Below are 25,405 nucleotides of genomic sequence, written 5' to 3'. Positions count from 1 at the left end.
AAAAGAAGAAAAACAAATACCAAAATATAATACACATACCTACAAAGAATAATGAAACAATAAAGCAACAAAAAGGCAATCAGAACAGCTATAATACCATAATCCAACTGAAGCTAGCATATCATGAACCATAGGTTGGAGGAAATGATGTAGGAATGCAAATCTATTTTTTACAAAAGGAAAAAAGCAGGTCCAACAAACTATTAACTAGTCAAACACAGAAATCTGGCCAAGTTTTAGAACAGCTCATAACCCTGCTTGCACATCCTTAAAAGTAGCATGCCAAATATCAGAAAAAGCAGGGTTTTTTAAGAACAAAGCTTGTCCGTGTAACCTTATTGTCTTTGTTAACTGGGCAAGTTCCTTAATAGATTGTGGGAATGATGTTGTAGCCTAATGTGTCTTGACTTCAGCAAATTTGACAAAATAACCCATGGCATGCTGATTACTCAACCAGTTAAATATGGATTAGACATGACAAATATAATTGCATAGTTGGTTAAGAATCATACTGAAATATGTACATTAATGGTTCCTCCCCAAATGACAATGAGACATGGAGTGATGGCCACTAGGGTCAGTCATGGGCGATACAAAATTGCACAAAAGAGCTGATATGTAGAAGATTAAAATAAAATTCAAAACGTTAATAGGGAATCTCTGCATAAAGATGACAAAAAATGCAAAAACTACACAATAGAATTCACTTCCAGTGTGCCCAATCCATGTTTAAAATATTTACAAGAGCAATGTGGCAGACGGATAGCTAAGTCTTGGCACATAAAAATTCCCACCACTGTGAGTGCTAGCATTGTGCAATATGCACTTTTTTTAAAAAAAAATTGTTTTAAATCATGATCTCTTGCTCAACTCCTAAAGACCTCTTACACTACAGAACCCCAGCTGGAAAAGTCTGGTTAATGGAATGGGTTGAAAGTAAGCAGAATGAAATTTAACAAAAGAAGTGCAAAGTCCTTCACTGAACAAACAAAACCAAATGCACAGCTATAGTCTGATGATACCTGATGATAATACTAATGAAAAAGAAAAAGATGTTGGAATAAAAATTGACTGCAGACTGAATATGAGCTTACAGGATGAGGGGGCTACAAAAATGCATTTTTAGCTTTCTTCAACACAAGAACAACTTCTAAACACTACTGTGAATAATAAGCCCCTTTTAATTCAGTTTTGGTGAGAACCCACCTTGAATACTGAGTTCAGTTCAGGCATACCAATTTAAAAAGTGTCCTGCAGTCATGTGATTGTGATTTATGTTTTTTGCTTGAAACTGGCGTTTATTTTGGGCAAAACTGTCCTATAGCAAACAATGGGTTCAGTTAATGACAGCAATAGTTGCTTAACAACTGCAGCTTTTGTTAACAAATACATTTGCTTAACATCCACTGCAAAAAAAATGCATAAAATTGGGCGTGGTAACATGGTAACCTGCTTTATGACCATCACAACTTAAGATCAAAATTGTGTTCAAACTGTGGGTTTCTATAGTTGTAAGTCAAAGGCTACCTGTACTTAGGGCTTAGTTTCTTTCTTGATGGTTCATTGATTTGGGTATTGTTTCTTCTTGTGGTGTGGTTATCTGGTTCTCTTCCCTCCTTATGTGGGTGATGACTGTCAAGAAGGATATGCTCTGGGTTGGTTGATTTTGGTTGTAACTTTCTTTAAATGTAGAAAGGCCTTATCTCCATGTGTCTCTTGATGGCTGATTTGTCTGAATGCCAAGCTTGCCAGAATTCTCTGGAATTTTTGGATTCAGCTTGGTCTACAATATCAAGAGTTTCCCAGTTGAAATTGTGGTTGAATTTGTCTATGTGTTGAGAGATCAGTGAATTTTTGTCATGTCTTCTGGCTCCTAATTAATTTTTGTCAATGCACTTGAACAGTTTTTACCTGTCTGTCCTATATACCTAATGGCTATTTTATTCCTTATCCTAACTAGATGACTTCTGGTTTTAATTATTTGGTTACTGCATCTTGGAGTAATTTTGGAGTAATTTTGTTGACTTGTTGACAGTGACACTGAGAGATTGTAGTAGATAGTTGCTTGTCTTAGAAATGTTTTTGATGTATGGGGGAGTGATCCCTTTCACTGGTTTGAATGATTATGTTGTGACAGGTTGTATAGCTGGACACTTAAAAATTTTTATTTATGAAATGAACCATTTGCATTGTGACAACTTCTCTCAGGTGTGTGTGTGTATCCATATCTCTGGGGTACAATACGTTTTTGAAGGAATTTGTGATACGTTTATTCTTCATTCACAGGATCTGTCACTTTAAATTGTCTTCACTTGTCTTCAGGATTTAATATTTCTTATTTTCCACTCCAAGTATGGCTGCTAATGGTTTCTCATCTCTGTGGAATGGGAAAACTAACTCCATTTCTGTGTCTCAAAGGAATCTGTAAACAACAATTGAGCATTCACCTGAAATTCACTTAAATTTAGTTAAACTGCTAACAGTGATCTCAACTGACAGAATGAAAGAGCAGCAAATGTAGTGAAGCAAGAACAGAAATTAAAGGGAACTGTCTGTAAATAGCCACTTGGAAGAGACCCGTAGAAGAGTTACAATTCCAAGTGGAAGTAGACACCTGTCCTTTTGAAATGGGTTTATATAGAACTTGAGTTCATTATTTCCTCTTCTTTCCTTCTTTCTTTCTCTTTCTTCCTTCCTTCTTTCCATCTACCTACCTACACATGCAAGCATGCACACATATTTACATAGGGCTTAATTTAGTCAAAAGACCTTTAGTAGAGAGAACAGCTCGGAAAATAGTTGCATATTTTGTAATGTAAGCTCAAAACTTGCTGCCAGCATCAACTTCCCATCATCCTGTGCGCTCCCATAGAGAGGGCCTCCTTAGGGTGCCGCCGGTCAGGGAATGCCGGCGGGTGATCCCCAGAGGGAGGGCATTCTCTGTGGGCACACCTGCCCTTTGGAATGATTTACCTGTGGAACTCCAGACTGCCCCGGACCTGCACTCGTTTTGCCAGGACCTGAAAACCTGGCTTTTCGATCTATCTAAAAACTGAGGGGGTTTTTAGTTTCAGGTTTTTAACATTGTCTTATTGTTGGGCTATTAATTAATTTAATTCTTTTTAATTCTATTTTTTATCTTAATTTTATATTTTCTTTTAAATATTGCCCTGTAAACCGCCCTGAGTCCTTCGGGAATAGGGCGGTATAGAAAAATAAATAAATAAATAAATAAATAAATAAATAAATAAATAAATAAATAAATAAATAAAAAATGAATTTGTAATTTCTTCACTTAATTAGATAGGATAGCATCAAAAGAAGAGGTCTCTACTGTAGGTCTGAGGAGGCAAAGTTGAGCTAGATGGGAATTCACTTCAGCTACTGTATGTTTCTTTGAAAATATAATTGTAAAGTTGGTGTACAGTAATAAGATAACCAAAATTCAAACATGGATGCTACAATGGCAATATAATTTTACCAAATTTAAATAATGGATAATCATAAGAGAATAAATATACATATGAACTATGTGAGGTTGGATTTCTGTAGCTGGAATCATGCTTTTTTTAAAAAAAAAATCAGTTAACAAGAAGCAAGGGAAGAGGCAGTATTGTAATAACTTTACTGATAGATGAAGGCAAGATTTCCAGACTAAGAGTTCTCTTTCTGGAAATTAAGATTTGGGGGGGAGGGGGATAGATTTATTTTTAAAGTCTCCTACTTTCTCAGTTTCTTACTTAAAGTGAGCAATTAAATGTGCATTTTTCAGTCTATCACTGTAAATTGTGTTATGTAATATGAATTATTCTATGCAGCTAAAGGTGTGTTAAGGAAATTATTGGACAGTCTTGTGATCAGTGTTTTAAGTGGCTTCAGCTCTGCTTTTTATCCTCATTTCTCTCTTCCCTCCCTTCTCAAGGCAATTGCCCCACTTAAAGAATTACATTATCCTCATATACCAGGGGTAGGCAACCTTGGCTCTTTTATGATTCATGGACTTCCAGAATTCCTGAATCAGCTATGCTGACTCAGGAATTCTGGGAGTTGAAGTCCATGAGTCATAAAAGAGCCAAGGTTGCCTACCCGTGTCATATACAAACCTGTAATTACAGTTCAGATGATGCTGACGTTCACTAAGAAACAGGAGGGAAAGAACATGATTTTGTGTGATCATTCTATCCTGGACTCGCTCATCCGTAATCCTGTGGCTCTTTGGAAAGCCATTCAAGCAGTAAGTCTTTCTTGCCATTCAAGAAGGAGACAGCATTTCACTATCTAATCTTTACTGAATGCTGCAAGTTCTGGCAAATCTGTAAAAAACAACAACAAGCAATAGCATATGATTACAACATGAATAACAACTAGAAAAATGCTCCATAAAGGAAACCATGTGGCTCCTAAATATAATGTGACCTACTTACACCCAGGGGTGTCAAACTCGCAACGTCACGTGACGTGTCGCAACGTATCACAACTTTTTTTTCCATTGCCAGCAATGGGGTGGGCGCAGTTTCAGCATGACGCATCCGGCCTGCGGGCTGGCAGTTTGACACCCCTGCTCTAGGCCAAAAACATAACTGCCTAAAGGTGCCTAAAGGTGTGTAAGGAGGATACGCTGTTCACCTGTAGTACCTCCAGATGGGTCAAGATTGCAGCTGAAGAACTGTGAGTGGCTTCTCTGAATGGAAGATGGAGGCTGGAAGGGCCTCACTTCCCTTCTCTTTCCCATCAATGCTTTGTAACAAGAAGTGATGAGGCAGGAAAGGGGAAAATATGTAATGAACACCGCCTGCCCCTATTTTAGCCAGTAAGGTCAAGGCTGCTAAACTTTACCTATAAGCTAGCTAAGCAGAAAGAAAATAACCCTGTCCTGCCAGAGCAGCAAATGCTCTGGGGACGGAACACATTCTATGCAAGAAAATAAAAGGAACAGTAAGAAGGGGTTATAGAAAAGGTGATGGTTAAAGGAAACTTCCAGAACCTCACAACCACCAAGCAACTGTTTAAATCATACCTATGAACAAGGTAAAAGGGACGCAGTGGCTCAGTGGGTTAGGATGCTGAGCTTGTCAATCAGAAGGTCGGCAGTTTGGAAAGTCGAATCCCGAGTGCCGCGTAACAGAGTGAGCGCCAGTTACTCGTCCCAGCTTCTGCCAACCTAGCAGTTCGAAAGGACGTAAAAATGCAAGTAGAAAAATAGGGACCACTACGGTGGGAAGGTAACAGCGTTCCGTGCGCCTTTGGCATCTAGTCATGCCAGCCACATGACCACGGAGACGTCCTCGGACAAGCGCTGGCTCTTCGGCTTTGAAACGGAGATGAGCAGCGGCCCCTAGAGTCGGAAACAACTAGCACGCATGTGCGGGGGAACCTTTACCTTACCTTATGAACAAGGTTCTACTAATTGTAGTATCTGCTACAATTAACCCTTCCCTGGATATGTAGGACTGCTTAGCCATAGCTCAACAAAATGTTGGTAGCAGAAACATTGTGCAGGTGAGTGTGTTTCAGACTCCAAGAAAAGGAATTTGAGACTCGCATGTAACCCTTGAATTATGGCTTGTCCAGCCTTGTTTATGGTAGAGATAAAAACTTTATCTCTAGTAGTTGTCAGCCAGTTTGCATTTAATTATAAATTGTCAGCTTGCTTAAGCACCTCATATTAGCAAATTTATTTCTTGTTCTGTTCTTGTTTGGTTGTGCCATCTTTGAAAACCTCTCTCTAGCCCATGTTCATCTTTAGCCAAGCTAGCCAACATACCTAGATAGCATAACAACAGACCTAAGGCTTTCAAAATATAAAATGGGAACAAGCTTCCCCTCCCCCCTATATTTGGCCTTTGCTATTTCCTTATGTTCCTTCCATAGCCTGAATGTATTCTACCAGGTTTTACATTAACGCGCCTTAAAAACAAATATTCTCTCTGAATAGTCTTTATTCATTCCACAGGGTTTCAGGCTTTTGATAAATGTGAAAAAAAAATGAAGCTCACAGTTTCAGGTAGGGCAGGCACTAGAATTGAAGATAAAAGAAGACACACACACTCACACAAATGCATATTTTGCATACCCTAATTGAAATAATAGCTATATTTAAGTAGAAATAGAAGATATCTCCATCTAATGGAGAAGAATGTGATGAAGTTAGTTGGGAACCTACTTAATATGCTACACCATTACTTGGATAATTCAAGTTTTCAAGAAGGGGTTAGGTGAGCTTAAGAAAGAGTAATTATTATAATAAAGCAATTGATCAGGTTTAACAATAAACTAGTGATTCCTAATGCCTTTTAAAGGCCAAAATTGTGAAATAATATGTGGCAAAGAACAGTTGATGAATATTGGATTGTGGATCATCTGAAGAGTGAATGCAGGGAGAACTATTTCATTTAGATGTCTCTCTGTAGGCATCATGCACGAAGAGTTTCTCAGAGTCATAGTGACTCTGTCAACAAGCTATAAAAATACTTTTGAATTTCTTTTCTATTGCTTTCTGTTATTCTAGGAAAAGAAAATGAAAAAGTCTAGCTTAACTGTGATTGAAAACTCTGGATTCATTCACATTTGATGGATTAACTGTGGGTTCTCTTCTAGGCTGAATTTGGGTGTGTGTGTGTGTGATGTGATATAATCAGCCTGGAATCATGGAGCAGTTGCTTCAAGTAAAAATTAACCCTCCTGTGGCCAGAATCAACTTCAAGAAAATGGATTTCAGCAGCCAACCTGGAAACAAAACAAAGTTTCTGAGATCATCCTTAAATAATGAGCACTCCTGAGCTTAGACAGACAATCAACCTCGTCCTCAGTTTAGCTTTTGGAGCAATGAATTATTGAGTTCCTTTCCTCTCCTTTCCCTCTTCCCCTTTGGATGATGACAAGTGCCTACCATTGTACAGAAGGAAAAATAAAGGTGATTTCAGCACCAGAAGAAGTAATTCACCTATATTTATTTGTGCACAAACCTGGGAAGTCCCAGAACCTTGTACAGTGTTGAGGGACAGATACGCATTATCCCGCCCCTTCCATGTACCCTATGAGCTAGGGGTTTGAAAACCTCATTCAAGGGTTATTGCTACATTAGCCATCCACAACCATGCTTTTATATAGCTGGGTCTGGACTTCATAGTATGAGATATGCAGCCAGATAGCAACTCTGAAGCTCCTGACATTTGTACCTCCACAAATTGCTGAATGTCTAGCTATAGCCTCTGATGATGGCTTGAATTGGATGCCACTTGTAGTTACTACTGTGAAATGGAGCTCTGGCACCCTAGAAGCAGTTTAAACAATAGTGGTAGTCACAATAGAGCACAGTGCTAAAATAAGAAATGAAGCAGAATGCACCAGAAGGTTCAGCACAATGTTATTTCAAATGAGAACTGAGGGCCATTGGACAAAATAACAGCCAGTCTCTGTTCATTACAATGCCCATAAAAATTAGGCTTTATGTCTACTGCCCGTCTTCCTAATGACATCTAATCAAGAGACTACAAATGCTTTCTTTCCTAGCAGTCCCTCTGCAAACAGCACTGCATGTATTCTGAAACCCAGAACTCTATTCAAATAGACAAAAGTACAATTAAGTGGGACTGACTTCATTGATTTCAGTTAGAATTCTGTGAATCATTGCCTTCCATTTTTTTTCTTCTCACATTTTTTTTTATCCTGAGCACTTGGCAGTGAATTTAATATAATCATATCTCTTCCAGGATTAGAGAGTTATACAATTACCAATTTTCTTTTTTCCTTTCAGTCTCAAAACAGTCTTAAAATGTATACTTTCACCTTGCCAACATGACATATACATCCAAATAATCAAGTGACTAACAAATATCAAAACATTTCCTTCCTTCCTTCCTTCTTTCCTTCCTTCCTTCCTTCCTCCCTCCCTCCCTCCCTCCCTCCCTCCCTCAACATTAGTGCTGTAATCAGTAAATGTTTGCTGAACTCTACTATAATGTTTAAAGCTTTCTATCTCAGTTAGGATGTTTATTTCAGACATGAAAACATATTCCTTTAATTTTTCCATCGCCAATCCTTTGGGGAAAGTATTGTGACGTATTCAGTTCTTTCCACTGAGAGCATCTAAAACAGGGGTGTCAAACTCGATTTCATTGAGGGCCGGATAAGAGTTGTGGTTGAGAGCTGGGGTGGGCTGTTTGCAACACACAAGGGGAGGATATGTTCACAATTCAAGAATACCATTGTTAACCTGGATTGCCAATAAAGTCCTGTTTGTGACAAAAGAGAACACAAAATTGCTTTCTCCTTTTTGAGCCCAGGATTGAAGCAGAACTGCGTGCACTGGGGCATCTCCAACCAAGTTGTCCTTCCTTCCTTCCTTCCTTCCTTCCTTCCTTCCTTCCTTCCTTCCTTCCTTCCTTCCTTCCTTCCTCCCTCCCTCTCTCCCTCCCTCCCTTTTTTCCTTCCCTCCCTCCGTTCCTTCCTTCTTCCCTGTCTCCCTCCCTTGGTTCCTCCCTCCCTCCCTCCATTCCTTCCTTCCTTCTCATCTCTTTCCTTCCTCTGGCTCAGGAAGAGGTGATGGGAAGAGGAGAGATTGCTAGCGTTGCCGGGGTCCATGCTGCAGCTGGCCGTCGCTATCCCACCCGCGCGTAGCCAGTCCTGGTGAAAGGGAAGCCTCATGGCTGAAAGGCTAGGTCAGTGAGGGGGCCATGGGAAGGGGGTGGTGGTGCTGATCTACAACCTGGTTATGTCCATCAAAGCCAGAACTCGCTCAGCCTTAGATTCATGGGGCAGCGAGGAGCTGCCCCACCGCCTCTGCTCTGCCCCATGGGTGTGCGCATAGGAGATGGCCAGCGCCGGCGTCCTGGGTGAAATCAGACTGTGGGGAAGACGGCCAGCAGGGATGCTGGACTCCGCTTGCGCACACGCCCAGCAGGCAGGGTGAGGGTAGCCGTCGCTGGTTCCAGGACTGTCCTATAGATCTAAGCTGAGCACGTTCTGGCTTTGATGGCTGGCACCAGGTTGTAGATCAGTGCCCAGTCGTCCTGGGCTAGGCTGAGGTACCGTGGGCCGGTCCTTCACTTTTTCCAGAGCAGGTCCCCAGGCCAGACAGAACCACATGGTGGGCTGAATCCAGCCTGTGGGCCTTGTGTTTGACATGTCTGATCTAGAAGGTTAATTCAGTAAATTTTCTGTAATATATTTCTTCCTGGAATATGTCACATAAAGGTTTTTGGGAAGGAAGGTCCTTTGTGCAAAGCTGCCTAGAGCGTCTTTTTATAACCTTAAGTTAAAGGGAAAGGGGGTCTTGATAATGTTGCTCAGAGAGTCTCCAGGAAGTGGAAGGATTTAAAGGGGTGTATTCAGGCACAGAGTAGCCTGTGGTAGCAACCTCTCTATAATATTCTGTTTGGAAGAAACCCGTCTTAACAAGATGTGCACAACAGGGAATTGCCTCCTTCTCCCTCTGCTTCTGTACTAGGATCAAGTAGCATTTATGATTTTTTTCTCTCCAGTAGATGCCCTCATTTAATTTATTTTTCCCCAACAATTTCTACATGATGGGGCACAATACATCACCAAGAAGTCTCCATACTATCAGTACAGATAGACTGTAAAAAAGAAAAACATTTCACCATGAGAGAAGCAGATTGTTGAAGAGTCCTGCAGTACTGGTAACATACATTTTTTATGGATTGCTTTGGCTACTGAACCTTTATGTTATGAATCAATGTGCGTTAGGATTTCAGAAGAACATATTTTTATCTACAGTGGGAAAGTGCTGTCCATTTTCTTTTTCTCTCCCATTGCCAAGACAGCTGTCCTTTTTGTTAGAAATTTAGTTTAAAATTCTTCTTGCAGAGTGGGTTGACAGATATACAGATCAAAAGGTCAAAGATCTACCAATAAAATACTTCTGAAGAATACAGAAAAACAGTCAGATGTGAACATCTTTTAAAACATACTTTTTAAGTTTGAGAGAATTAAAACATGCATATCTTTGGTACTTAATAGAGAACAGTGCAGGTATTTGATGATTTTTCCCTGGGGGCAGAGTTATAAAGAGCAAATGCTACCACTGAAAATGCCAACTCCTGCCTTATCTCTGATGGTGGGACCACTCCTTGGAGAAAGTTATCAGCAGACAAATGCAGGATTCAACATACTTTGGCTATTCATCATTGGAGAGAAGCACATACAGCTGGAGTATTGGATGAACTTAGATGCTTTTTGGATAGTGACCAGAGAGCTTAGCATGGCTAAAGTAAATTTCTAAGATAAATGTTTTCAGGGAAATTAGGAGCTTAAAAGCAACATTTAAACGTCTTGCCTGCCTATTGTCGTCACTGGGGGAAAAAATCCATAATAACACACAAAATGGAATACTTCAATGGGATGGATTTTTTTTTCTCCTGTGACTACTAGAGAACCATATGGGCCATAGTCTTGTTCCATATTTTTATAGTCAGCTTGCTATGTAAATTATCTCAAAATGTGTACTGAGTTGCAAAACCAAGGTGACTAAAATATACACAGAAAAAGTGTTCTCTGGACTAATAATAAGACTACCTTTAAGTATGACAGCCAAAAAGGTTTTCCATTAAGAATTACTTTTTAAATACATGAGTATGTTGGTGGAGAATCAACCCCAAACAGACCATATTTTACAGTCAGCTTTTGAAGCCGATTTTTTCCATGCTTTTTTTGTAAAGCTGACTATCTGATTTCCTGTTCTCTTGTTTATATCCAGGGCTTTTTTTCTCATAGAACGCTCAGAACGGAGTTCCAGCACCTTTTTTGGATGGAACCTTGTAGGATAGGCAAGGCGGGTTGTATGACGTGTGAGTTCCAGCACCTTTTTCTTTTACAAAAAAAGCACTGTTTATATCCCTCCAATAATTGGTTCCTTGGGGGGGGAGGCAATAAAACATAGGTCTGTCTCACTCTTGTGGCTCATTGTAATGGTTCCCCCGCCCTCCCAGATGAATCCTTCTTATGGGGGAAATCAAATGAAAAGCTGAAATCTGAATATGGAGTTTGGTGTGGACATTTTGCCCAGAGTTGTCGCTCAGCCATTTCTCCTTGAAAATACCCTTTCCAAGCCCCAAAGAATGGATGTTGCAGCATAGTGCAAAAGTGTAAGGATTCAAGTAGACAACTTCGGAGTAAAAACTCAAGAATTTATCCCGGCTTTAAATCCTTAAGTCCTGTGTTTTCTCTGCATAAAAGCCTTGGTAGCAAGCAGACATGCTGCAAAAACTAGTCATTTTTGTCATGTTTGTTTCCTAATCCTTCACAAACAAGTTGAAGCTGACAGTAGTTGTTTTCATTTCTGCTGACCAATAAAAGAACGCAAAGAGCTTCAGACTGATCTGTTACTGGTGGCAGAGCAACAAAATCACAAGAGGAATAAAGGGCTACTGGTAGCATCCCAGATTCATCTTTTTAGTAAATGTTATGTGAATTTGTCTGGTTATTTGCTAAAAAGCAGACAAACAAAACTGAGTGGTTGTTTTGAGGGAAAACCTCTGGGCTGTAAGATAGCATTACTCTTGTAAATCTCTTGCCTGCTGTGTTCATGAAATGATAGGAGGCTGGCATGTTTTGCCACTATTCTCTTTTTTCCAATACATCTGTTCAAGAATGAAGAAGGGGGAGATAAACTCCAGATAATATGTACCTACTTAAACTCTGTGTTAATGGGGGGAGGGAGGGAGGAAGACTAATGGTTGTTGTATTCTAGAAGCTGGAAGACAGATAAGGTGAGAATTCCTGCCAATTGGCAAACACACAACCCGACAACTCAGCAGAACTATAGTGACTCAGAAGCAAGAACCAGCTTTGCTCTGGTTTCATATACACCAGCCAGAAATATGGGTAATTCATTTCCCAAGCCTGCCAACACTGACATCAGAAAAATGAGTCTAAACTTGAGCAAAGCCCTCATGTAAGAGTGCCCAAATATATGGTTAACTTCCTTGTTCTGTAATTTGCTCAATTTTGCCAACAGGATTCCTTGGTCAGTCTCTTGAATATTTTTTTTGGCATCAACCAGATCTTACTTGCTTTAGTACAAAGATGCCCCACTAATCATTTGTAGAGGACATGTCCTCATGATGTAGCCTCTCTTGTTGCCAGTCTGTTGCCGAAGCAGACTGACGTTGGTTGAAGGTGTTGTTGTATGGTATTAACAACACAAAACTTCCCATGTGGACTTTGTAGGGTTTGTGGAGAAGGAGATTAGCTGTCAGCCAGGCTGTGGTTAGCACAGCAGCTCTGCTGTGGGACTGTCTGGTCACTGGGTTGTGTGTCTCCATAATCATGTCAGCTGGGTCTTCATGAAGCATTAACACCTAGCCAGCTATGTTCTTTTTTGAGGATGGAATTGGAGACGGGATTATCAACCTCATAGACGACTGAATGCATTCACTACTGATATTTCCATTGGTTAAGTCCAAATAAAACTAGCTAGTTTCTGCGAGCCTCAGCACTGCTTAAGCTAATGAAATAACACCTTGCTGGAGCTACTTTGGGCAAAGGGACCTGATTGCTCTACTCTTCTGTGGGTTGTTGGTGGACTTAAGAGGGGTCATCTTGAGGAAGAAGAAAAAAAAAAGAACAGGCCAGAAGGGAGAGGAAAAAGAAACCAGAAAACAGATTTTTACTCACTATATTTTTTTCTGTAGGCGGATAAAATGAGGGAGTCTGTGAAAAGGAACAGCTGCAGTGCATCTGCTTTTCAGTTGCTCAAGTTTTCATGTGGCCAACCAGCTCACTTCCTACTGCTCTTGCTGCCAACTGTCTGGCTGTAAGACCCTGGATCTAGGTGGAGTAAACATCTCAGTCTCCTAGCCAGGAGCCTAACAAGGAGAAGTGTTGCTCCTTCAGTGAGCTGAAGAAGTCTTTGGAGACGTCTCTGTGGAAGCCCCCTCCCTCCATCATGCATAGGGGCTTCCTTCAAGTGGGAGCCTGCTCTTCTGTTGGCTAGAAATCACATTTTCAAAGAAACCTAACATGATTTTAAGGCCATGGAAGAAGAGAAGTAACAATTCCAACAACAGAGACTTCCAGTTTGGAGTTGGCTGGGGGCGTGGGAGAGAGATCTCTTCCCACCGAGCTGCTTTTTCCCAGCCCAGCCTTGGAGGAGAAGGATCCATTTGTGGAGAGGCAGGTTGCCTTCTTTCTAAGGGACAGATGCAAGCAGTTTTTGGCTAACTAGCAAGTGAATACTGTATCCACTAGTGAAAATCCACTAGCAAAGTAGGGCAAAATAAAATATATAACCAAGTGGTAGTTTCCAATGCACAACCCCATCCTGGCCCCTGTTCAGATGTGCATTTGGTGATTTGCTTTCCTGCTGGTAAATAACATGGGTAGGAAGGAAAAGGATGGCAGGAAAGCCTCCAATCGCTGCCTATACCAGAAACTATTCTGCATTCGATTGTGTGAGGACAGCACAGTAACCATCTCAATACTGAGGAAAAAGGGAGGTCAGACTTTTCTATCCCGCTTCCTTTCCTCCTACTCAAGGACTAGAGAAAGCACATTAAAGTCCTCCTTCAAACTGGCTGCCAAATTAGTGAATTCAAGACTTGGGAAAGGTTGCATCACTTTACCGCCTAGACTATTCCCATTTTCATACTTCACACACCCCAAAGCAGAAGGAAATGGATGAATAATTTCACCTTCATGTCTTCTAGGAAAGTCTTCCAATCAGAGGATGTCCTCCTGAAGGTTTGAGAAGGTCCAAAGGTTGAGTTTTGGCTTTGACCTTTCAAATATGGCCCATCCCTGGTCCAGAGAACATGCATGCAACCAACACATAGTGCAATCAATGCTACGTTTGCTATGTCTTAGGAATCACAAATGTGGATGAGTACGAGGGGATACAGGAAATACAGGCAGTCTTCAATTTATGACCATTCATTTAACAACCATTCAAAGATATGACAGTGCTGAAAAAAGTGACTTATGGTTGTTTTGCTTACAACTCTCGCAGTGTCCCTGTTGTCATTTGATCAAAACTGGAGTGCTTGGCAAACTGGCGCGTGTTTACAATTGTTGCAACATACCATCAAGAGGGTGGGGTGGGGAAGCTGGATTTGCTTAATAACCACGTGTTTCACATAAGAAACACAGCAAAAAGGTAGTAAAATCAGGGGGGGGGGAGAAACACATTGACTGCATCACTTAGTGATGGAAGTTCTGGTCTAACTGTAGTCATAAATTGGATACTTGTAAATATAGATGTCCCTATATTTTGGGGCTCCTGCCACTCCAATCTGCTGGGTTGCTGTTTCCTAGAAGGCACAATTAAATGAATGTCTAAAAAAATCACGGAAACCTCTTTTATGCTGATAGGAATTTAATCTCCGCCACAGCACAAACTCCATTTACAGTTTCAAAAAAAGAAGAAGCAAAAAGCAAATTCCATTGTTCTGCATGTAGACTACAGTGCACCTGCATCAGGGAGGTGCCTATACTATATTTGTTTTCCTTTACTGTATCAATAGGGAGTGCAGGGTATTTTAGTTCTCTGCTAATTAACATTGGAGGCCTGGATGCTTGTTTCTCTTCAACTTACTGTAGATGGTGGGTCAAGCAGCATTCTCAGTAAAGATTCCACAAGAATAAAAAGACAAGTATAAAACAGTGCTGCAGGTGAGTCAGCAGAATCTGTTCAAAAATATCTACGGCATGGGCAGTTCCTGAAAAAGGAGGCTTTCTCTGTGATCAGGAATTAAGGAATTGTGTTCCTTTGTATGTATTTGTACCAGGATGTTCAATCAGTTTGTAGTGGGACATGACTTAGCTGCACAGCTATTTGTCTATCTTGGTCAACTTTGTCCATGCTTTTTTTTATTTTGCTGCTTAATTGTCCAGAGTGCTATGTAGATGCCAGACATTTATCCTTGTTAAAGAAGCGTGGGTCCTTTCCATTTGTGACGCTACTGAAACTGCAAAGAACGATGTTATGTATAGCACAAGTCTTGATGTTTTTCCTCAGTTTCTTCCTTTTGACTTCAACTGATTGGAGTTGAAGGTGAACATATCTAGTAAAGGAGAATATTTCTAGCTCTGTGTTGAAACGGGGGTCCTTAGTGCTCTCTGAGCTTGGTTGTTTTCTTGCAGACGTTTCTGTTGTGTCCAGTCAGTCGGGCGAGTGAACACGCTGAGACGGACTGCTGTTACTTGTTTATTCAGGTACACGTGGCCAAACTGGCCTTACCTGCCCCGTCACTGGTATTTATATGCCCGGCGTGCCCGGCGCTGACCAACCCGCAGGCTCAGGTTTCCCGCGCTGCCCCTGGTCACCCAACCCGGTGTCCAGGAATTCCCGCCGCGCAGCCGGGCCAATCAGGTGGCCGGACAGGTGTGTACCTTACAGTTTCATTACCCAAACTAGATAGCATCACCAGTGCTAGTAAGAAATAGGGTTTACCCATTCCTTACTTGCCCTCATTCCTTACTGAGCACTGATGATGTTGCCTACTTTGGGTAATGAAATGTCTGCAAGAAAACAACTAAGCTCAGCGAACATATCTAGAATGCACAGGTGAAAACACATTTTAATACAAGGTTCTTTTCCGATAGGGTAAATTTACAAATGAAAGGCATATGCTCACAGCTCTTTCTTATCTGCCCACCTTAATTTACCACAAATAGCTTGCTTTTTAAAAACTAAATGTCAATTCTCCTTCAAACCAGCTTTACTCCTGGTGACTTAATTTCCTTAGCAACAAACCAGAAGTGGTTTGCCATTGCTTTCTTCCAAGATGTTTTTGCCATTTCAGTGTAGGCCAATAGCCCTGGGACTTCCAGTGGTCTTCCATTCACATTATAACCAGATGTGATCCTGTTTAGGTTTTTGAGATCACAGTTGTCTGAGCATAATTTCATTATTGTACATCATTTGACTGTGGTTCACAGTGCGTTACTTGTGTGCAAAGAGACAGAGGTAACCCCCCCCAAAAGAAACCAAAAAAGAACTCCAGTCCTGATAAAAAAATTACTTGTCTGAAATCACACAAAGTTTGAAATCCCATCGAGGTAGAAAATATTTTAATAAAAATTAAATCATATTTTCTCCATTGATTTGGCTTGTTTACTTGGTTCTCAGATATTGCACTCTATAATCCCAAGCCTAAGGATTCAGAAATATGCAAAGTGAGTACAATCCATCGTATTTCCCCTAACAACTATATACAGGACTTCAGCCTCAGTCAGGCATTGCATATCCAACTTTTAGTGTTAACCTTATTGCAAATTCAATAATACTGATCTCGTTCCATGCAGCAGCTACCTCCTCATGAATCATAGCTCCAGTGCCTTATTAAATAGCATGGTTTTCATCTTGCAGAATGTTAACAGGAAGGGAGGCATACCTACGTCTCTTTAGCTTCAGGGGAGTTGGGAATACATGGTGTGCCTTTATTATTTGAATGTGGCAACAGATAAATTAGCTGGTAACCCCAAGGTAACTAAGATCCAAGCCATGGTAGACTGTATGGATGATCAGCAGCAGTTTGAATGATATCCAGAAATATACTGGTAACCTGTGCAGCAAAACTGAAGAATTGGCTGTTCAATTGACTTTCACCTGTCTGCATATGGTTAACTAATTTCTCTATCGACTGAAACTTCAAATAGAATTTAAAGGGAGCTCCATGTAGAACACATTACTGTGGTGTGAGATGGTGAGGCCAGAGCTACAATTAGTTTTCTCATGTCTCTTAGCTGGTGTCTAGAGGCTTTCTGGATTTGGGACAGCTCAGATATGGGAGCCTTATTATAGGAATGTGTTTGGACTTCACTATTGGGTAATAATACCTGGCTGACTTTGAATTTGAAAGCTAAGCAGGATTGGGTTTGGTTAATACCTAGCTAGGAGACCTCCAAGGAATATCAGGGTTGTCGGCTATGATACTAAAGAAAAAAAATTCAGAACAATCAAATTGCAAACTATTTGCATGCTGTCAACATTATATACCGTATTTCCCCCAAGGAAGATCTACCCTGAAAATAAGCCCTAGCTGGATTTTTGGGGGTGGGCCTAATATAAGCCCTACTCATAAAAAAAGCTCAGGTTTTAGGGCGAGGCGTATGCCTAAAAATCAAGGTAGGGTGGGGGTGGGGGTGGAGCTGCCCCACATGCCCTGCAGCCTTTTTCCCAGGCCTCCCATTAATCGACATCTGCCTCTCCTCGCCAGCCCACTTCTTCTGGGCCTGCATTTCACATTCAGAGTCCTTTCTGGAAGGCCTCTGCAGCCAAGAACCGAGCTATGGATTCAATCTGTAACTTGGCTATCAGCTGCAGATGCTTTCTGGAAAGGCCTCTGACTGCAAAATGCAGTCCAGAGCTCCATTCTCAGCTGTGGAATGAAGTTGCTCCTTTGGCCACAGAAAAAGTGGGCTGGCTGGGCAGGGCTGTCAGTGCCACTGCTGTGAGGTGAGTGGAAAAGACACCCCCCAAAATAAGACCTGGTGATTGTTTTGGAGGGAGAAAAAAAAGAATAAGACCAGGTCTTATTTTCGGGAAAACATGGGTAGATGTGCTTAGGAAGACACCAAGAGTACAGTTTGACTTGAAGGTGAATTTACCTTTGTCTTTAGAAAAAGGTAGCAGAACCTGGGAAAATCAGGATATAAACTGAAGGTAAGAAGAAACTGCTGAAATATTTATTTAAATGCTGTCCAGCTTTGTGTAAGATCCCACTTGTTTTGTAGTTCACAATTAGTATACTGTAATGTATTGGGCTTTGTCTTGCTTTGGAATATCACATGGGGTTAATTGCTGGAATGTTGCTGGAATTGCTGGAATGTTAGCCAGCAGGGAAGCTGGCTAACGGCTCCCAGCTCCTCAGACAACCCGTCTCCAGCGCCGCCATTGGCTGCCTCTAGGGCGGCAATAGGTTGCTTGAAACCTATTGGCTGCCGCCTAGAGGCCAGGGTATAAATTACTGCATTCGCAGCCCTATTTCTCAGTTCAGTTCCTGCAACCAAATAAACAATGATCTTTGCTGAACTCACTCGCCTCGTCTTGTCAATCAAGCAACGAACCCAGTATCTAACATATACCTTATTGAATTATTTCTGTATTACATAATAATGTGGTAACAAAATAGTGTTTTTGAAAGATTTCCTAAAATCCTTTAACCTAACAGAATCAACCAGAAGTTTCATCGCTTTGGCCATTTTTTAGATTGCTTTCTGCTTTTCTATATTAACAGCCTTTCTCACACATAGCCCAGTGGAAAACAACATACACCATACATATTTTCATCTGATTAAATGCTGGTGTAGTTTTGTAAGCAGCTCTTTATGATGTTTTGCTACTGGGTAAAATTGATAAGGCCATAGGGCGTGAATCTGCAAATTGAAGTCATGGTTTTGTTCACCCTGGATTGTATAACTTTCCATACTGAAATGTGCTTTAAAGCAGTCTGCTTAAAAGTATTCTGAGGCCAGTGAGAACCACTAGAAGTCCTTCAGCCTGGAAAAAAGATTAATAGAGAGACAAGAATGAAGGGTTTTCATTTGAGAAATGAAATTAAAATGAGTTATTATCGGTTATTTCCTTTGTGGCTCACTAATCTTTTTTATTAAAAGATTATTTGGAGATAAATGCCAGGGAATGTTTACGTTCCTATCTTTGTGATAAAGGCAAAGACTCCCTAAAGTCAAGATTAATACCAAAGGGCTATGTAGATACACATATACTCTTCTTGACAATAATAAGAAATGCTTTGCTATTGCTTTCAATGTACCTGCATATGGAAGCTGTTTAAGATAGATAAGAACAACATGTATTTCAGAGGAGAAATCTCCTTTATTTAAATCCATTCCTGTGACTGATTCTAAAAGCAGCACCATGTTATCCCAGTTCACACTAATGAATGTTTTCCTAATGCTTGTGCAAAATGAGTGACTATTACCAATCTTAACCAATGAAGTCCTTACAGTATAACAGAAATAAATAAATTAGCAAGAAGCCTAGCTACAGGTGGATTCTCTCACTTCCACCAGGGCAGCTGTTAAAGCCTCAGGGTCATCAATTTTGTTTTTTTCCTGAAGGTGCACTAGTCAAAGTAGCATTGGTTGCTGGGTTTAGCCATAATGATACATAATTTCTCATGCAGCTGCCTGTCGGGCACTGTGAGAAATTTAAATAATTGCTAGTAGTAATATGCCAAACATTTCAAATTCAACATGTTTTAAGCTCAGAACATCTCATGTTGAGTTTGGAGAGCTTGTTTTGAGATTGAAATGGCTGGCATTCCAAATATTCTGAGCTATTTTGAGCTTAGAAAACTTCCAGGAAAGTCAGGATACCATCAGAGAACTTTTCAGGTAAGAAATGAAATGTTTTGAATGTAAAGCAGAGCTGTTGCTTGTGCTAGATCCAGTTGTGCAATACTGCTTAGAGTGTTAACATCTCTCTTAGAAATATCTTTCAGGGATCATTTTGCCTAAGACCCTTTCAAATCAATCTTAATTCTGTTCCCTAATTGGATGTGTCTAGCTTAATGAAAAACAGGACTAGAGGTGATATAACAGCAGTATTCCAATATCTAAGCATCTGTCACAAAGAAGAGGGGGTCAACCTATTCTCCAATCCACCTGAGGGCTGGACAAGAAACAATGGATGGAAATTAATCAAGAAGAGATCTAACCTGGAACTAAGAACTAAAAAGAAATTTCCTGACAGTGAGAATGATAAACCAGTGGAACAGCATGCCTCCAGAAGTTGTGGTTGCTCTATCACTGAGGAGTTTTTTTTTTAACAGACTGGACAGTCATCTGTCTGAAATGGCATTAGGGCTCATACTTAAGCAGGGGGTTGGACTAGAAGATCTCCAAGGTCCCTTCCAACTCTGTTATTCTGTTATTCTATTCATTATGAGGATTGATGAACTGAGTTGTCCATAAACTGCAAGTATGGCGTCAAGATGGTGTCTGTAATTATACAGTCAAACTCTATCCCATTTGTTGCATGGCCAAGGCCTCCATCGTATTTTTTTAAAGCCTCTGTAGATAAACAGTAACACAAAACAATTTGCTGCCATTCATACAAAAACAGTGAGAGAAAATATATGAAGAAATAGGGAAATTTGTAATAACGTATTAATTTACCAATACTCCTATATCCTTTGTTTAAATTAGATGAGAAGTCATTTGAAATGCATTGTCTCAGCTTAACATCCTTCTTCCAGTTGGCCATGTTCCACTGCCTCCTCTCTTCCTTTCTCTTTCCTTTATAAGTTGAACATCTCTGACTTCAAGGCAGGGTCAGCTTTCTAAAAGAACAGCAATTGTATTGACACAGGATCTATTGAACTTTGTGACAGTCTTGATCCTTGTTGAATATCTGGACCAGTCCCTTGGCAAGATTTCAGAAGTGGCTTACTGTTGCCTCCTTTTGAACAACCGGTTCTTTGTGTGGATGCTGCTTCCGGAAGTCCATTCTGGGCCTGGGCAACAAAAAATTAGGTACTGGTTCTGCCAAAGTGGTGCGAAGTGGCTGAATCCCACCACTGTTTGTGGCTCTCACACACAGGCTAGCTTTATGTTTGAGCCTGTAGTTTATTTGGTCATGTTTAATTTTAATAACTGTTATGTATGGGGATAATAAAAATACAAGCAGCAGTTCATTGTGACCATCAGGTGGTGCTATGCTGTAACAGGATTGGCTGGTAAGCGCTCAGCGGGTAAACCCAAATAAGGGATTGGCTGCCAGTGCACCTGGCCAGGTATATAAGGGGGTACAGGTAACCCCTTTGTTCACTTCAGTACTACCACCAATAAAGAGCTGCCATGCTGAGTCCTTTGTCTGTTGTCTGACCATGTGGCCAAGAACCCACTACACAATAGTGGCGACGAAGGTGGGATGCTGTTTCTCCTGAAGAGCTGAAGTCACTAAGGAATGGTGGAAAAACAATTCCCTGAACGTTCTCTGCCGGCTAAGCAAGCACTTGCAGTCAGCAAAGTGGAGAAACAGGATAACCGTGGCGCAGTACGGGTAGGTTCTGCCGTTCGATATGCGGCATCCCGAGAGATGGGCGTCACACCTGAGCCAGGTAGAAGGGTTCTTGTGGGCTAACCGGATCACTGGCGATATCCAGAAAGCAGCATTCCTGACCTGCCTGAGTGGCCCCGTGATCCACGACCTGGCCGTTAGCCTGTGTGCGCCAACAGCAATCAAGACCATGTCATACAAGGACATCATGGAGAAGCTGAATAATCATTTCAAGCTGCAAATGTCTGAACTGGCGTGGCCAGGCCAGTTTGACCAACGGTGCCAGCGGCCAGGTGAGATGGCTTCCAAATATATTGCAGCTCTACGGGAAGCCACATGCCTGTGCAATTTTACCAATCTAGAAGAAAGGTTGCAGGATCGGTTGGCGTGTGGGCTCTGAGACAAGCGACTGCAGCAGTGCTTATACGCCTGGCCGACGATCACATTACAAGATACTCAGGATGAGATCTTGGCCAGCAAAGCCTCTGGGGGAGCAGTAAACGCGACCCATCAAACTCGACCCAGCAGCCCAGGCAGTTCCATTCATCATGGAGAGGCTGTGGATGGCGGAATCAGAGAAGCGGCGGAGGAGGCTGAGATTGATGCCATGCATCAAAAGCAAGGAAGACAGCAACCGCGGCACGACAACAATGGAAGCCAGCGGAAGACACCAACAACTAACAAATGCACAAGCTGCAACTGCAAAGAAACCACTCAAAAATGCACTAGCTGCGGGGGAAATCATCTGAGGGCGACCTGCAAGTTCAGATCTGTTAAGTGCCGGTCCTGCAGGAAGACAGGACACATTGTGGCCATCTGCTGAAATCGCACGCGGGACAACTTGCACGAACTTCAATCGGTGGATGCATGGCAAGGTACTGAGTCCCCTCATCTCAACTCTCCTCAGCCCTCTCCTGCCAAATTCCACGGGAACAAGGTGACCGTCTCACACACAGACATTCACCGGGTTCTCACACCAAAAATAACATTAGAGGTCCAGTTGCAAGGGGTACTTTGCAAGATGGAACTCAACTCCGGATCCGCAGTCTCCATCATTTCTAGTGATACATTTGGAGCAGTTTGCGGCCGGAGTAAACAGTGGGCTCCTTTGAAGCCCACCAACATTCAGTTAGCTGATTTCTATTTCCCATTAAAGTTAAGGGGGTGGCCACCATGTTAGTGGGGTTCAAAAACTTCCAGGGTCCTTTGGATGTCCTGGTAGCCGAGGGCTGGAGGACCAGTTTAGTGGGCCTTAATTGGTTTCAGGCTCTGGGAATAGGGATCTCAAGAATCCATAGCACCCAGACCAAAAGTCTCAAATCCGTCTGCAAAACGTTTGCAGACGTATTCAATGGCAAGTTGGGTAAATACACAGGGCCCCCAATTAAGTTTAAATTGAACCCCAATATTCTCCCCATTAGAATAAAGCCCCATAGAGTGCCCTTTGCTGTCAAGCACAGGATTGAGAGCGAATTGGATAAATTAGTGAGTCAAGGGGTGTTAGAACCCATGGACGGGGGAGAGTGGGAGACCCCAATAGTCACCCCACTCAAAGCCAATGGAGAAGTGAGAATTTGCACGGATTATAAGGCCACGGTGAACCGGGCCCTAAATCTGCATGCTTACCCGGTCCCGACAGTGAGAAACGTCCTCTCTGCACTCCAGGGCGGCGCCATCTTTGCCAAGCTCGACTTGGCGCAAGCGTATCAGCAGCTCCCCATTACCAGGGAGACAGCTGATGCTCAGACTATTGTAAATTATATTTTAAATTATATTAATTTTAAATTATATTAATTAAATTAAATTAAATTAATTTTAATTTTTAATTTTTAATGTTATCTTAATTGTGGGCTGTATTAATTTAATTTAATTTAATTCTCTTTTTTATTGTTTTTAACTTGCCCTGTGAACCTCCCTGAGTGCTTCGGGAATAGGGCGGTATATAAATTCAACTAATTAATAAATAATAATAAATAAACTCACAGAGGAGCCTTCAGAGTCAACCGATTGCAATTTGGAGCCTCTGTGGCTCCTGGAATCTTTCAGGAGGTGATGGAGAGGACTCTGAAGGGCATACCTGGAGTATGCCCCTACTTTGATGATGTCCTCATTGCTGGAGATTCTGAGGAGGTCCTGGCTGACAGGTTGCAGGCTGTATTAAGCAGATTCCGTTCTGCAGGGCTGAAACTTAAGAAGGACAAATGCAGTATTGGAGTGGCATCAACTGAATTCCTGGGGTTCAGAATTGATGCCAAAGGAATTCACCCTACTGATTCAAAGGTAAGGGCAATTAAAATGGCTCCTACTCCAAAGAACAAAGCTGAATTGCAAGCTTTCTTGGGGTTGCTTAATTTCTATCATCCCTTCTTACCCCACAAAGCAGCAATTACTGAGCCGTTACACAGGCTCTTAGACAAGAAAACTCCGTGGAATTGGACCAAGGTCCACGAACAGAGTTTTAGGAAATTAAAAGACCTATTGTCATGTAACTCAACTGTCACACATTTTATTGAAACCAAACCCATCTGCATCGCATGCGATGCATCCCCCTATGGAGTGGGTGCTGTCCTAAGTCACACAGAGGACAATGGGGAACAGAGACCTATTGCTTATTACTCCCGGACACTGTCAAGGGCAGAAAGGAATTACACCCAAATAGATAAGGAGGCCCTGGCAATAGTGTCAGGGGTCAAGAAATTACTTATATGGCTGGGAATTCACTATTTTCACAGACCAAACTGGTTCATAAACCAGGAAAGGACATGGGTCATGCTGATGCATTAAGCAGATTACCAGTAGCCATTACAGAACCGGATCCAGCACCTGCTGAACAGATTATGGCAATCCAGGACCTGCCAGAATGCCCACTCCACGCTAAGGACATTGCTGCAGGTACCACAGCAGATAAGGTTCTAAGCAGAGTACTGGTGTGGGTGGCCTCAGGGTGGCAAGAAAAGGGTCCAGGCCCGGAATTTCAGGCATTCTTCACGAGGAGACATGAGCTGTCTTCTCATAAGGGATGCCTAATGTGGGGTAGCAGGGTCATCATTCCTGAGAAATTTAGAGATAAGGTTTTATGGTCATTACATGAGGGACACCCGGGCATAGTCAGGATGAAAGTCTTAGCCAGGAGTTATTTATGGTGGCTGGGCCTGGATAAAGCTATTGAGGAACAGGTAGCAGGATGTTACACATGCCAAAGATCTAGGCCAGATCAGCCACATGCACCAGTCCACAAGTGGGAGGTGACACACAAACCCTGGTCCAGAATCCACATAGATTATGCTGGCCAGTTTCACGGCCAAACTTTCTTAGTGGTAGTGGACAGCTACTCCAAGTGGCTAGAGGTGGTACCAGTGACCAGTATGATGACAGCCAAAACGGTTCAGGTACTAAGGGCACTCTTTGCTACTCATGGCCTGCCTGATGTGATAGTTTCAGATAATGGCCCACAATTCACATCTGCTGATTTCCAGGATTTCACGAGGGCCAACTTGATTAGACACGTCACCTCCACGCCCTTTCACCCATCGTCTAATGGGCAGGCAGAACGTATGGTGAGGATGACTAAGGACGCTTTGAGATGCATCATCAGTGGTGACTGTCATCAGAGGTTGGCCCAATTCCTTCTGGCTCAACACACTACCCCGTGCACAACCACAGGCAAGAGCCCAGCTGAACTGCGTTGGGGCAGACGTCTCATCACAAAGTTGGACAGACTCCACCCTGACAGAGTGGCCCCAGAGACAGAAAAACCTTTGCCCCCCGGAGAACTACACACGGGAAACCTGGTTTGGGTCAGGAACTACGGGCAGGGACATGTGTGGATTCTGGGGAAGTAAATTGACAGAACGGCCTCTGTCTTACATTGTAGAGGTGGAGGGGGGTCACCAGGTCAGGAGACACATTGACCAAATCAAGAAACGGGTTCCTTAAAAGTCACAGGGCGACCAATCCACCCAACCACAAACATAGGGTTTAAGGGAGGAAGAAGATCTTCCGGACACTGTACTGTTGCCAGAGGCTTTTGGCAGGCCTGAACAGCAATGGGTTGCAAGGCCCCAGAGCCAGGACTTAACTTATGATGCAACTGTCCAGGGAGGGGAGCAAACCCTCAGAAGCTCAACCAGGACTCATAGGCCACCTGCTTATCTAGAGGACTATGTAAGGACGTAAGGAAGGACGCAAGTGTCTAAGCATCACCAAGAAGCATGTGTTAGAAGTAAAAATTGTTTATTCTGTTTTTTTATTATGGGGGAAGGGGTGTTATGTATGGGGATAATAAAAATACAAGCAGCAGTTCACTGTGACCATCAGGTGGCACTGTGCTGTAACAGGATTGGCTGGTAAGCGCTCGGCGGGAAAACCCAAATAAGGGATTGGCTGCCAGTGCACCTGGCCAGGTATATAAGGGGGTACAGG

The sequence above is a fragment of the Vipera ursinii genome (genome assembly GCF_947247035.1).
Source record: "Vipera ursinii genome assembly, chromosome: 1".
NCBI classification, from domain to species: Eukaryota; Metazoa; Chordata; class Lepidosauria; order Squamata; family Viperidae; genus Vipera; species Vipera ursinii.
Note: the sequence above shows the minus strand (reverse complement) of the source record.